Consider the following 15,451-nt stretch of genomic DNA (forward strand, 5'->3'; position numbering starts at 1 on the left):
TTGGTATTTGAGGGAAAATTCTTGAAGAGATGTTTTCTGTATTATTTCAAAAGCTAGCATCACTTCTGTGTGTTTGTAGAGCCTGCCTTCTCTTTCCTACCAGGCCACCCAGGTTGTAAGTTCATAATAGGCATATTTTCTTTTCCCACCGAACTTCTTGAAGCATTTTTCCTCAAAAGCAGAGGATGTACATTAACTACCTACAGAAATCCTACCAAGCCAAGAACCTCCTCAGTGCTGATGATCAATCCATTTTTAAGTCAGCCTCTTTTGAGCCCCTTGAAAGACTGATAAAAGCAACGGATGCTGTCCTGAGTTAATGTATGTAGGATATTTATGTTTAAAAACATTTTTTTTAAATAATTTTATTTCATCTGGCTACACTACACAGCTTGTGGGATCTTAGTTTCCTGACCAGGGATGGAACCTGTGTTCCCTGTGTTGGGAATGTGGAGTCTTAAACACTGGACCGCCAGGGAAGTCCCTATGTTTTTTGAATACAGTTTCAGGAAGTCCACTTTCAGGAAGGCTACCTTTGGACTCCAATTAAGAATTGGTGGGACTTCCCTGTTGGCCCAGTGGTAAAGAATCCGCCTTCTAGTGCAGGGGACACAGGTTCAGTCCCTGGTCAGGGAACAAAGATCCCGCACGCTGGGGGCAACTAAGCCTGTATGCTGCAACTATTGATTTCGTGCTCATCAAGAGATCTGGCGTGCCTCAATCTACAGAGCCCACTCACTCTGGAGCCCACGGGCCAAAACTACAGAGTCCACCTGCCTTGGAGTTCATGCGCCACAACTATTTTAGGACTTTGTTCAGTCTAGTGTCCTAGGATCTATACTCTGAGATATTATTGAGAGAAAATGAGGAAGAATTAAAAGGGTATTACTATTTGTCAAATGATGCCATGTCAAATATAATAGCTACCATTCCTGAACTATTATTAATGTCAACCACCCCTGCCTGGCATTTATGTGCCAGACACACCTGCTTTATGCACATTATTTTTTTTTTTGAATCCACTCAACAATGCCTGCAAGTTGCCAGCATTACTCACGTTTAAAAGTTGTGAAAATGGATTTTCAAGACAATAAGATGCTTCTTTACAGACATGCAGTGAGAGTGTCTTCAGTTGTGTGAAAGACAGCACCTAACTAAAGTGTGCAGAGTAATAGAGGACTGTTTTCTTCTCAAGGCTAGAAGTGTGCTGGCTTTGAGTTAATTCTTCTCTTATTTATCTTCCGTGGTTCTAAACCAAGGCCAATTCTGTCCTTCAGGGGACATTTGGCAATGTCTGGAGACATTTTTGCTTGTCATAAGTTTGGGGTGAAGGTAATATTGTAAATGTTGGATAAGATTTCACAAGGTTATGTGTTATAATTTTGTATTTTATTTTTCAGTATCTCGTTTTTAGTTAGTACTGAACATCTGCTTGAAAATTTCTTGGCATCTTGTAGAAAACGTGAACCCTCAGTTAAGACTTGGGATTTGCTTCCTAAGCACAATTCTCCTACTATATTGAAAAGGTTTTGCTATAAAGTACATACATTAGGCTCATTGTATTTAGGTTAAATTTAATCAGTTTATATTAAATAAGAGAAAAAGGCAGAATATGTATTATTTATTTATTTATTTATTAATTATTTTTTGGGGGTACACCAAGTTCAATCATCTGTTTTTATACACATATCCCCATATTCCCTCCCTCCCTCGACTCCCCCCCCACCATCCCTCGAGTTCCCCCCACCCTCCCCGTCCCAGTCCTCTAAGGCATCTTCCATCCTCGAGTTGAACTCCCTTTGTTATACAACAACTTCCCACTGGCTATCTATTTTACAGTTGGTAGTATATATATGTCTGTGCTACTCTCTTGCTTCGTCTCAGCTTTCCCTTCACCCCCCACCCCCTCCCATACCTCGAGTTCTCCAGTCCATTCTCTGCATCTGCGTCCTTGTTCTTGTCACTGAGTTCACCAGTACCATTTTTAGATTCTGTATATGTGAGTTAGCATACAATATTTGTCTTTCTCTTTCTGATTTACTTCACTCTGTATGACAGACTGTAGGTCTATCCACCTCATTACATATAGCTCCATCTCATCCCTTTTTATAGCTGAGTAATATTCCATTATATATATATGCCAATCTTCTTTATCCATTCATTTGTTGATGGGCATTTCCGTTGCCTCCGTGTCCTGCTATTGTAAATAGTGCTGCAATAAACATTATGGTACGTGTTTCTTTTGGGATTATGGTTTTCTTTGGGTATATGCCCAGTAGTGGGATTACTGGATCATATGGTAGTTCTATTTGCAGTTTTTTAAGGAACCTCCAAATTGTTTTCCATAGTGGCTCTACCAACTTACATTCCTACCAACAGTGCAGGAGGGTTCCCTTTTCTCCACACCCTCTCCAACATTTGCTGTTTCCAGATTTTGTGATGATGGCCATTCTGATAGGTATGAGGTGATACCTCATTGTGGCTTTGACTTGCATTTCGCTGATGATTAGTGATGTTGAGCAACTTTTCATGTGTTTGTTGGCCATCTGTACGTCTTCTTTGGAGAAGTGTCTATTTACGTCTTCTGCCCATTTGTGGATTGGGTTATTTGCTTTTTTGGTATTAAGCTGCAGGAGCTGCTTGTATATTTTGGAGATTAATCCTTTCTCCGTTGTTTCATTGGCAACTATTTTTTCCCATTCTAAGGGTTGCCTTCTAGTCTTGTTTATGGTTTCTTTCACTGTGCAAAAGCTTTTAAGTTTCATGAGGTCCCATTTGTTTATTCTTGATTTGATTTCCCTGATTCTAGGAGGTGGGTCAAAAAGGATGTTGCTTTGATGGATGTCATAGAGTGTTCTGCCTATGTTTTCCTCTAGGAGTTTTATAGTGTCTGGCCTTCCATGTAGGTCTTTAATCCATTTGGAGTTTATTTTTGTGTATGGTGTTAGGAAGTGTTCTAATTTCATTCTTTTACATGTAGCTGTCCAGTTTTCCCAGCACCACTTATTGAAGAGGCTGTCTTTTTTCCATTGTATACTCGTGCCTCCTTTGTCAAAGATAAGGTGCCCATATGTGTTTGGACTTACTTCTGAGTTCTCTATTCTATTCCATTGATCTTCCTTTCTATTTTTGTGCCAGTACCATACTGTCTTGATCACTATGGCCTTGTAGTATAGTTTGAAGTCAGGAAGCCTGATTCCACCAACTCCATTTTTCCTTCTCAAGATTGCTTTGGCTATTTGGGGTCTTTTGCGTTTCCATACAAATCGTAAGATTTCTTGTTCTAGTTCTGTGAAAAATGTCATTGGTAATTTGATCGGGATTGCATTGAATCTGTAAATTGCTTTGGGTAGTACAGTCATTTTCACTATGTTGATTCCTCCAGTCCAGGAACATGGTATGTCCCTCCATCTGTTTGTGTCATCTTTGATTTCTTTCATCAATGTCTTAAAGTTTTCTGCATACAGATCTTTTGCCTCCTTAGGCAGGTTTATTCCTAGGTATTTGATTCTTTTTGTTGCAATGGTGAATGGGAGAGTTTCCTTAATTTCTCTTTCTGCTCTTCCGTTGTTAGTGTATAGGAATGCAAGACATTTCTGTGCATTCATTTTGTATCCTGCTACTTTACTAAACTCATCAATTAGTGCTAGCAGTTTTCTGGTAGAGTCTTTAGGGTTTGCTATATATAATATCATGTCATCTGCAAAGAGTGACAATTTTACTTCTTCTTTTCCAATTTGGATTCCTTTGATTTCTTTTTCTTCTCTGATTGCTGTGGCTAAAACTTCCAAAACTATGTGGAATTATAATGGTGAGAGTGGACACCCTTGTCTTGTTCCTGTTTTTAGAGGGAATTCTTTCAGTTTTTCCCCATTTAGAACGATGTTGGCTGTTGCTTTGTCATATGTGGCTTTTATGATGTTGAGTTAATTTCCTTCTATGCCCATTTTTCTGGAGAGCTTTTATCATAAATGGATGTTGAATTTTGTCAAAAGCTTTTTCTGCATCTATTGAGATGATCATATGGTTTTTATCCTTCAATTTGTTGATATGATGTATCACGTTGATTGATTTGCATATATTGAAGAATCCTTGCATCCCAGGGATAAACCCCACTTGATCATGGTGTGTGACTTTTTTAATGTGTTGTTGGATTCTGTTAGCTAATATTTTGTTGAGGATTTTTGCATCTATATTCATCAGTGATATTGGTCTGTAATGTTCTTTTTTTGTGACATCTTTGCCTGGTTTTGGTATCAGGGTGATGGTGGCCTTGTAGAATGAGTTTGGGAGTGTTCTGCCTTCTGCAATATTTTGGAAGAGTTTGAGAAGGATAGGTGTTAGCTCTTCTCTAAATGTTTGATAGAATTCGCCCGTGAACCCATCTGGTCCTGGGCTTTTGTGTGTTGGGAGATTTTTAATCACTGCCTCAATTTCCATACTTGTGATTGGTCTGTTCATGGTTTCTATTTCTTCCTGGTTCAGTCTTGGAAGATTATATTTTTCTAAGAATGTATCCATTTCTTCCAGGTTATCCAATTGATTGGCATATGGTTGCTTGTAGTAGTCTCTCATGATCTTTTGTATTTTGGAGGTGTCCGTTGTTACTTCTCCTTTTTCATTTCTAATTCTGTTGATTTGCATCTTCTCCCTTTTTTTCTTGATGAGTCTGGCTAATGGTTTATCAATTTTGTTAATCTTCTCAAAGAACCAGCTTTTAGTTTTATTAGTTTTTGCTATTGCTTCCTTCCTTTCTTTTTCATTTATTTCTGCCCTGATCTTTATGATTTCTTTCCTTCTGCTCACTTTGGGGTTTCTTTGTTCTTCTTTCTCTAATTGTTTTAGGTGTAAGGTTAGGTTGTTTATTCGATAATTTTCTTGTTTCTTAAGGTAGGACTGTATTGCTATAAACTTCCCTCTTAGAACTGATTTTGCTGCATCCCATAGGTTTTGGTTTGTTGTGTTTTCATTGTCATTTGATTCTAGATATTTTTTTATTTCCTCTTTGATTTCTTTAGTGATTTCTTCGTTGTTTAAGAGTGAATTGTTTAGCCTCCATGTGTTTGTATTTTTTGCAGTTTTTTTCCTATAATTGATAACTAGTCTCATGGCGTTGTGGTCTGAGAAGATGCTTGATAGGATTTCAATTTTCTTGAATTTGCCAAGGTTTGATTTATGACCCAAGATGTGATCTATCCTGGAAAATGTTCCGTGTGCACTTGAGAAGAAAGTGTATTCTGTTGTTTTTGGATGGAATGTTCTATAAATATCAATTAAGTTGAGATGGTCTAATGTGCTATTTAAAGCTTGTGTGTCTTTATTTATTTTCTGCTTGGATGATCTGTCCATTGATGTAAGTGGGGTGTTCAAGTCTCCCACTATTATTGTGTTACTGTCAATGTCCCCTTTTATAGCTGTTAGCATTTGCCTTGTGTATTGAGGTGCTCCTATGTTGGGGGCATAAATATTTAAAATTGTTATATGTTCTTCTTGAATGGATCCCTTGATCATTATGTAGTGTCCTTCCTTGTCTCTTGTAATAGTCTTTACTTTCAAGTCTAATTTGTCTGATATGAGTATTGCTACTCCAGCTTTCTTTTGACTTCCATTTGCATAGAATATCTTTTTCCATCCCTTTCCTTTCAGTCTATATGTATCCCTTGGTCTGACGTGGGTTTCTTGTAGGCAGCATATAGAAGGGTCTTGGTTTTGTATCCATTCAGCCAGTCTGTGTCTTTTGGTTGGAGCATTTAATCCATTTACATTTAAAGTGATTATTGACATCTGTGTTCCAATTACCATTTTCTGAATTGTTTTGGGTTTGTATTTGTAGGTGTTTTCCTTTTCTTGAGTTTCCTACTTAGAGAAGTTCCTTTAGCACTTGTTGTAAGGCTGGTTTGGTGGTGCTGAATTCTCTTCACTTTTGCTTGTCTGGAAAACTTTTGATTTCTCCCTCAAATCTGAATGAGATTCTTGCTGGGTAGAGTATTCTTGGCTGGAGGTTTCTCTCTTTCAGGACTTTCAGTATATCCTGCCATTCCCTTCTGGCCTGCAGAGTTTCTGTAGAAAGGTCAGCTGTTATCCTTATGGGTTTTCCCGTATATGTTATTTGTTGCTTTTCTCTTGCTGCTTTTACTATTTTTTCTTTGTGTTTAGTTGTCGTTAGTTTGATTAATATGTGTCTTGGTGTATTTCTCCTTGGGTTTATTCTGTATGGGACTCTCTGCGCTTCTTGGACTTGGTGAATTATTTCCTTTCCCATGTTAGGGAACTTTTCCACTATAACCTCTTCAAATATTTTCTCAGACCCTTTCTTGTTTTCTTCTTCTTCTGGGATGCCTATAATTCGAATGTTGGTGCACTTAATGTTATCGCTGAGGTCTCTGGGACTGTCTTCTATTCTTTTTATTCTTTTTTCTTTTTCCTGCTCTGTGGCAGTTATTTCCCCCATTCTATCTTCCAACTCACTTATTTGTTCTTCTGCCTCAGTCATTCTGCTGGTTATAGCATCTAGAGTATTTTTAATTTCAGTTATTTTGTTATCCATTGCTGTTTGTTTTTCTGAGTTCTTATGAACTGTTTCTTGTACTTTCTCTATTTTGTTATTGAGATTTTGTATCATTTTTCCTATCATTACTCTGAATTCTTTTTCAGGCTTTTTTCCTATTTCCTCTTCATTTATTTGGTCTTGTGGGTTTTTTTCCTGCTCCTTTGCCTGCATGGTGTTTCTTTGTTTCCTCATGGTTGTCCAAACTTTTGGGGTTGCTTGTCCTGGTGATAGAGATGTTTATAGAAGACTGTCCAAGCCTCACACTAATGTCCAAGTGTTGGGTTAAACAAATACTAAATCTAGGAAACACATACATGTATAAGACACAGAATTACTGAATCCAGTAGGACATAAGGCTCTGGAAAGACCTGACAGAACCCCAGTATGCTATCAGATATTCAAAGAGAAACCCAACAGAAATTGACAACTGAAACAGACCAAATCAGAGACAAAAACAAAAGCAAGCAAACAAACAAATAACACCTTACACATACAAACACTAATCCAGGGAGATTTTGTAAGCTAGAATCAAATATAGAAAAGAGCTAGAGAGAATGGAGATTCTCAGAATGAAATTAGACAATTGTACTAAGAACTAAGATAAAGACAAAAACCTAATATTAAATACCAAGGTGGTGTGTCATCTGGAAAATAGAGGAAGGAATCTGAGCAGATCGATAGTGTTGCTTATAAGTATGTTAAGATAAAATAAACTAAGAATGGATGGAAGAAAGGGGAACAGAAGAGTGTAGTGTGATTGGAAATATGCAAATAAAAAGAAAGGCATAGAAATATATAAAAGATAGGGATGAAAGGAAAGTATGAGAGATATATTGTCCATACTACCAAAAACTTAGCTAGAGATAGAAGTATGTAAAAAGGCAAAAAAATAAAAATAGAATAAAAAATTGCATTAAAAAATTGTTATAAAACTTGTAGATCCCTTAGGACTAAGATTGTAATTAATAAAGGAAAAAGAAAAAAAAAATCCAGAACTGATCCCAGAATGGACCAGTTCAATAGGATTGATACTAATATTTCTGTTTCCTTAGAGTCTCAGCTGTAAGTGTCCTTCTGCTTTCCTTGGGTTTTTTTGCATTATTCTGTGACCAGCAGAGCTTCCTTTATTGTTCCTCTGTAAGCTTTGGTGTGTGAGGAGGGAGCGGGTACAATAGTGGCTCCTTCCCCTGGGAGTGAGTGAGCAGTGGCACACTGTTGTTTCAGTAAGGCTTGGAGGTGCCTATTGCAGAGGGATGCCGGTGGCTCAGGTGTAAACAGAAAGTCTCAGAGTTGGGCCTCTCTCGGGTTTTTGTTTTGTTTTGTTTTGTTTTGTTTGTTTTTCTCAGCAGCCTCCCTGCTGCCGGAGTTCCCAGGGGTTTTAATCTAGCCCCGCCTGAGTGCCTGAGGGTGCTTGTTATCCCTGAGTGCCTTAGGTGGCCCACAGGGCATCTCTCCACTGCCTGTTGCAGAGGCGCAGAAAGAGAGAGAGAGGCTATGCACGCGGCTCCTCCCCCCCGCCCGTGAGCCTGCAGCCTCCAGCCGCCATCATGGCTGGGCAGTTCTCAGGGGCAGGCACTCTTCGCCGCAGATCTCTTCCCTCCTGTCCTCTCAGTCCGTCACCTTACTGGAAACAATTTTTCTCACCCTGAACCAGCTCTCTGGTTCCCACGCTCCCACTCCTGGACCCTCTGTTCAGCTGTGGATCGACGTCTGGATCCGGGAACTCCGAGCTGCGCTAGCAGACCCTCCGTATGTTTCTCACTCCCTCCTGTCTGCCACAGCTCCGCCGCTTCACCCTCTTTGAGCCATCGTAGATGCCTCCCTATCAGTTATGTCAGGCTCCTTACCGTCCTTTCTGGTTTCCGAAGTCATCTGCTGGTGTTCAGCTGGTTCTCTGTGGGAATTATTGCGTCCTTCGGTGCATTCCCAATGCATCTGTGGAGAGGGATGTATTCCACGTCCCTCTACCTCGCCGCCATCTTTTTTCTCCTTAGAATATGTATTTTTTACCATGGACAGAGCTCACAAAAGAAGGTTGCAGTTTTTATTCGACCACATTTTAGCCTTATCTCAAGTATATTATTTGTAAAACGATTGCTGTGGGTTCAGGGAGTAGTTTTCTTGAGACAGCTGCAGTAACCCTGACTAAAATGAAAACAGAAAAAATGAAGGACCAAGAGCACAGAGTATATTTAGGGCAGTGAAACTACTCTATGAATACTATAATGGTAGATACATGTCATAATAAATCTGTCCAAACCCATAGAATGTACAACACTGAGTCAATGCTAATGTAACCTATGAACTTCTGGTGATAAACATGTATCAGTGTAAGTTCATCAGTTGTTACAAATGTACTACTGGGGAGGGGATGCTGATAACCAGAAAGGCTATGCATGTGTGGGGCAGAGGGTATAGGAAATCTCTGTCCTTCTGCTGCTCAATTTTGCTGTGAACCTAAAACTGCTCTAAAAATGAAAGTCTTTTAGAAAATGAAGGATCAGTAATAAGTCAGCTAATAGAATATATAAATGGGGGTGGAGCGTAGAGTCTTATTCCATGGTATTTAATTAAGAGTTTCAGAAAGGATGGCCCACTGTCTTAAGGTGTTACTGAGAATCAGCTACAGATAATGAAAACTAGTACAGATTCAGAAGGTCGGTGACCTATTGATCTCTTCACGTCATTAGAAAGGAGTAATTGCTAGTCACAAAAAAAGTGTGTGTGTTTTTTTTAACTTTACATAGTATGTTATTCAGATATTCCTGATTCTCTTGGATTGTATTAATTACTCTAAATTTTTCATTAATAACATTAAAATGTCACACTTTTAATTTTTATTTTTCCAATTCTCAGCCAACTTTAGTTAATTCACAATGCTTTTGGCCATGAGGAAGTGAGGCTGTAAGTTTCTGAGTTTGTGGGTATATGTGTCTGTTGGCCTAGTACATGAATGGATGATTTAATTTATCTTATTGATGGTGATTTATTTATACGGCATTTTAATTTACAGATTTAAAAAGACTAGTCTTTCTCCTTTTGGGGCAATCATAAAAATCAAGCAAAGGAATGATAGGAAAGATATTCCAAAACTAAAAGTCAATGCTGGAAAACAAACCCAAATCTCTGACAGCAGCAGCCTTTCATGCCAAACTCTTGCTTCCTCTTGTAAATCATGTCTTCCTGTGTTTTCCTTGCGTCAAAGTGTGTCATAACAATGGAATGTTTTCTGAGTGCCCCTTGGCAGCAGGTGCATCTGTTAGGATTCTTTTACTATTTGCAACACTCTGAGGAGGTAAGTACAGTTATTCACCCCATGATACGGATGCAGTCACAGAAGAAGGAAAAGGAACTTGCACATGTTTACTTAGCTGGCAATTAACTGGGGGAGCTAGAATTTGAAAGAGGGCAAAGTCTTGGGTTAGACCTTTTCTTAATCAGTACTTTGTGAATATGAAATATTTGCAAATTTATCTTGGACTTTTTCTTCTTTCTCATCCCCTTGTAGCTGGTCAATCAACAAATCCTGTTATTTTGACTTTTGAAAGTTTCACATCTCCTTCCTTTAATCCCTTGCTAGAGTTTCAATATGTCTCCTTCTTTCCATCTTCTACTTTGTCAAATCCATCATCTCACTGATATAGATCCTCAAGTAAAGCTCAACTCATGTCACAATTACACACAGTGCTCAATAGCTCTCAGTGGTTTTCAATAGCTCTCCTCCAACCTCCAAATCCTAACCCGGACTTCCCCAGTCCCCAATGATCTGTCCCAAATGAACATTCCAGTCTTATGGTCTGTGAGTCTTTCTCAGATTCCTGAGATATATTACTTCTATTTCTTGAAGATGCTCTTTCCTTTCTGACCCTGCTTCTCCTTATGTTGTTTCTTTACCACCATCTATCTTTGTCTTTCTAAAGAAAAGTGCTTGAAATACAAAAGGTACTCAACAAATATTTCCCTGTTGAAGAAATAAAAATTGAGCTTAAATATCCTGTCCTTCATAGAGTGTCTCCTGAAACTGTCTTCCAGACTTCACTTACATATTTTCTCCCCTTTGTTAATTCCTGTGGGCATATATATAATGGCACTCACCATTTTCAAAATGCTGGTATTTCCCTAAGAAGGCAAGAGAGGAATAAAATAAGATTTTCTAGTAATCATTAGAGTATCCTCAAATTATAATTTATTATTTTAAGATCCTCAAATTATAATTTATTATTTTAATTTAATATTTTAAGATATTATTTTAAGAATTGTATTCATATATCTTAAATTTGAATCCTGGTTCTATCAAATAACTTTGAGAATTTCCCAAGCTTCAATTTTTTATAATCAATAAAATATATCCAATAGTATTTTTCTCATGAGGTTACAGTGATGACAAAAGAGATATTAAATAAAACATTTTATAAGTTGTAAAGTGCTGCATGCTCTCAAAGCAATGTTGGTATTCTCAAATTTAAAATTTTACTGCCATTCTTGAAGGCCTACTCTAGGCCAGGTACTTCACACACTTGATTTCATCTAGTCCTCCCAATAGCGTCATACTTCTATTCCTATTTTACAAATATGTACTGTAAAATCAAGTGACTAACTCAAAAATCACATGGCCAGGAGGTTAAAGCACTTACATTAAAATCAGTCTTCTTATTTTGAATCCTACATTCTTTCTGCCACCCATAGAAATGCCTTCACTTGGCAAACATTCACAGCATGGGATGTAGAGGTTTAGAGCATGATCTCTCGAGCCAGCAGTGCCTGGGATCAAAGTCAAGATTTACCATTTACGAGCTGGGTGACCTTGTCCATGGTCTTACCCTCTCTGTGCCTCAGTTTTCTCCTTTGTGAAATGGGTATAATAGTAGTAATTTCTGTATAAGTTTGTTGCGAATATTGAATGTCTTAACCCTCGTGTGTCTTAGGTCTGAGTTTTGAGAAGCCGGGCTGGAGGTAGAGCTTACCTTGCAAATGATTTGTTGAGAGAGAGAGGGAGATTTCAAAGCAAGAGGAAAGAGGGATGGAGGAAGTGGCTGGGGGAGAAAAGTAAGCAAACTAGTGTTCTCAGCAGGAAACTAATGCCAGCCTGATCCCACTGGAAGCCATGACACCACAAATGACACCGCAGAGCTGGCCCTACCTTGGGCGAAGGTGGCCTTTCTGTGTCAGTCATTGGCTGAGCTTGGTCCAAGGAGGGGGCTGTGCATAAACTCCTAGGCTCATTGGCTTCCTTTCTAAAGAGGGCACTTTTTTGGAGAATAGTGAGCGTAGTGCAATTTGCAGGCGATGCATACAGCAGCTAGGTGTTGAGTGCACTGGGCCATGGATGCAGTTCTGGGCAGCACACCAACAGAATCCACTGCAACATGCAAAGTGCTTACAGCTCTGTCTGGCTCCTTGTAAGCTGCCAATAAACGTTAGCTTTCATTGCATTATTTTGCTCGTTAAGTCTTCTCACACTGTTTCATATGTTTAGGATTGGCTTTTCAACCAGAATGTAAGTTCCTTAAGGTCAGGGACCAATTCTAATTCTTCCCACTGTGCCACTCACCTGCAGCTATAAATCAATGCATTGCGATGGCCGTCTAGCAGCTCTGATTTATGTCTGGCGCTGAGGGTATGACCTCAGCCTACTTTCTTTTTTCCTACTCAAATGTGTGCTTTTTATTTTAAAATGTAGTGATAAATTAGAAATTTATTATGAAATTTGATTGGGGCGGGGGAGCAAATCTCCCCTTTCAGAGGTATGTGTGGAAGAATATAATTGTATTTTTATCTGTACCGGACACATTTTTGGCTAACTTTGTGCTAAATACAATTCCTCAAAATTTGTTATTTTATTTGTGAACTGTTTGTCAATATTTAAAGTGGAAATGATTAGACAAAGCAGACATACTCTTATTTTTGCCAATGCAGACTTGTTCTGAAATAATTACTTTTTAATATCTAAAGCAATTCAATTGATCAGAATATTGATTCTGTTCTCATTTTTGATCATTGTGCCATTGATTTAACATTATCACTGCCTTACCAAGTAGGGTAGAATATGAGGTGTCTTGTTCATTCATCTTTGTTAAAAGATAAATGCATGAGACAGGCTTTAAAAGCTTTTTAAAGTGCAAGATGCTGGAACTGCATTTTCAATCTGCATTCTCTCCTGCTGTTTTATGGAATTTATTGAAAATGTGCCTCTTAGAGGTCAGATCATTTCTTTCTTCAAGTGGAAAAAAAGATATAAATAATATATTAAAAGACCTCTAGGATAATATCAAGAAATTAGAACCATCTCATTTTATATTCAGAGACCCCTCCTCTTGTACATTATGACTCATCAGAAATAAGAATCACAATTCATCTGTTTCTAGCTAACTTCGGACTTTGCATTTTTAGGTTTTATTGGAACTCAGCATATAGGACCTTTTTTTCCCCCCTTTTCCTCTGAATTTTTCCCTTCTGTCAGTCTCCTCCCATTAGATGATTTAAAAAGCCACAGACTGAATTAAAAAGGAAACTCTTACCATCTTATCTAATTTGAAATCTATGAATTGATTAAAATGCTTCTCAATTCTTCAGTTTTCCTGAATACTTTAGTATATTATTCTTTATTAGGAAAACATTCTCTGTATGGACAATGTTTAACATGTATCATTTGCATGGTGCTCTTCAATAAGTGTAACATACAAAGAGTTGGTGTCTAAAATATTTTTTTTTTGGTATTGAAAAAATGACTCTTTTTTAAAATAAAAAGTAGCTAGTCTAAACTATGTATTATTCTAGTTTTCTAATCTACGGATGTGTTAAAATAGATTCTTCGTATGACTAAGATAATATATACATATGTATTAATTTATTCAGGGCTGAGTGCTGTTCATTATTTGCGCTTCTAATCTGCAGAGAAGTTCTTAATCATTTCTGGTCACAGTTTGAAGAAAATATTTCCACATTTTTTTGATTGCCTATCTTACAGTTTGAAGTACTTCAGTAAGTCTTCCCTAAACATGAATCGTTTGCTTTCATCTAGGCAGGGAGAGTCCCCTTTCATTTACTCTAATTAATTGTTAATAGATTGTTCTCTCTTAGTTATTAAAAAGTAATGGTAATGATTCAAGAGCCACTTGAGAAAGGATCCTATTTTTGAGTATTACAGATGAGCTGGGCATGAAAAGTTCGAAGCCCAAATAGGAGTATCAGAAGTCTTCAGTGGGTGGTGGGATTCGATGGAGTTTTTAACCTGAGGGGCTTTCTAAAACAGTGCTTGAGGGAGATCCACCTGGTTGATGGGGACAAAACTGTAGACAGAGAGGAGTATAGAATAGACCAATGCAGGTTACCAGGATGTGAAAATGGAACTCTTTCTGTTGGACTTTTGGCATACAATCCTGAGACTAAGAACAAGGATGCCAAGGGCATGTACGGTTTGCTTATAGCACTTGTCAAGGAACTCTCCCTAGACTGCCTTGTGAGGCTCGTCGCCTCTCCCAGAAATGGATAAAGTGGGTCTAAGGACTGGCCGGGACAGAGCAACAGAGCTAACGAATAGGATTCCTTTGGAGGCAGTTAGAACCCAGAGCATTTCCTCTTTCGTCTGAGATGCTTCCATTCCCCTTAAACCTAGCATGAAGGGCTTCAAGGGGACGGTTCGAAGAGCTTGATATTTACTATCTGGGGTTTGAGGAACCCAAGGGAATGTTTTTATATGTATCTGAGAAATCTTAAGATGATAGATTGTGGCTATCAACTCAAGATGACAGAGTTTTGAGAGTGAGGAGGGAAGGAGGAGGGGGGAAATGGGGAGAGAGAGAGAGACAGAGAGAGAGACAGAGACACAGAGACGGAGACAGAGACGGAGAGACAGAGATGGAGAGACAGAGATTGAGTCAGGTATGCTTTGGAAGTGAGCCAAAAGTGGTGGTGTGGGGAAGGGTTGCAGGCTTTTTCCTTGAGCCAGGAGGACCTGTGGGAGGGTGTTGGCCTGAGGCCTTGAGAGAGCCTGAGGTCCAGGTGTGAAGGAGGTAGTGACCCAGGGGAGCAGTGCCGCCTGAGGCCCACGGACTGAAGGAGAGCCTTATGCAGGTCTTCCCAGGGCAGCCACTTATATCACAGTTACTGCAGAAGAGCTGAAAGACCCCCAGAGAGAATATCAGTTTTCAATGCCCTCTTACAAGCCAGAGGATCCAAACATAGATCATCACAAGTCTAGCCCCTAATTCTTTCTTCCCTTGGGCCTAACCCTGGAAGGAGCAACAGTAGTAACTTCCAGGTTCAGGGAGGAGCTGGTTGACTACAGAACAATGAAGTCCACCAACCCTCTCCCCAGCCGGGTAGGTTTACAGATTTGAAAACTGCTATCAAGCTGGTCATGGGAGAAGCTCCAGATTAGGTAAGAGCTTAGAATTCTGATTATTACATTGAACTTCAGTGATTAGTACCAGAATGAAGTGTTCTTGTGAATCCAGGAACCTGAAAAGCTAGTCAATCTGACTGAAATGTATCAAGGGGCAAGGATAGAATCACTCTACAGAGTGAGTGTGAAGAGACAGTGAGAAAAAAGAATCAAGTGACTTTGTGAGCTTCCCCGGAGTTCAGTTCATTCAGTAAGATGCCTACACAGATGTGAATGATTGAAATTCAGAGCCAGGATTAAGACACTGGGAATGAAACAGTAAAAAATGGACAATATAGATGTTATGAGTAACAGTAATGATGTATGATCAATATTTGATATGTTTCAGGAAATCATCTTATTTATTATTTACAACAATGCTGTGATGTAGGAACTATTATCCTCATTTAAAAGAGGTGGAAACTGAGACACAAAAATAATCTGCCTACAGCTGTAGAGTTAAGTGACTTTTTTTCTTCTTATTTGAACCCAGCCTATGTTGCTAACTACTGCCTGGC

Source organism: Hippopotamus amphibius, chromosome 14 (genome assembly GCF_030028045.1).
Source record: "Hippopotamus amphibius kiboko isolate mHipAmp2 chromosome 14, mHipAmp2.hap2, whole genome shotgun sequence".
Lineage (NCBI taxonomy): Eukaryota > Metazoa > Chordata > Mammalia > Artiodactyla > Hippopotamidae > Hippopotamus > Hippopotamus amphibius.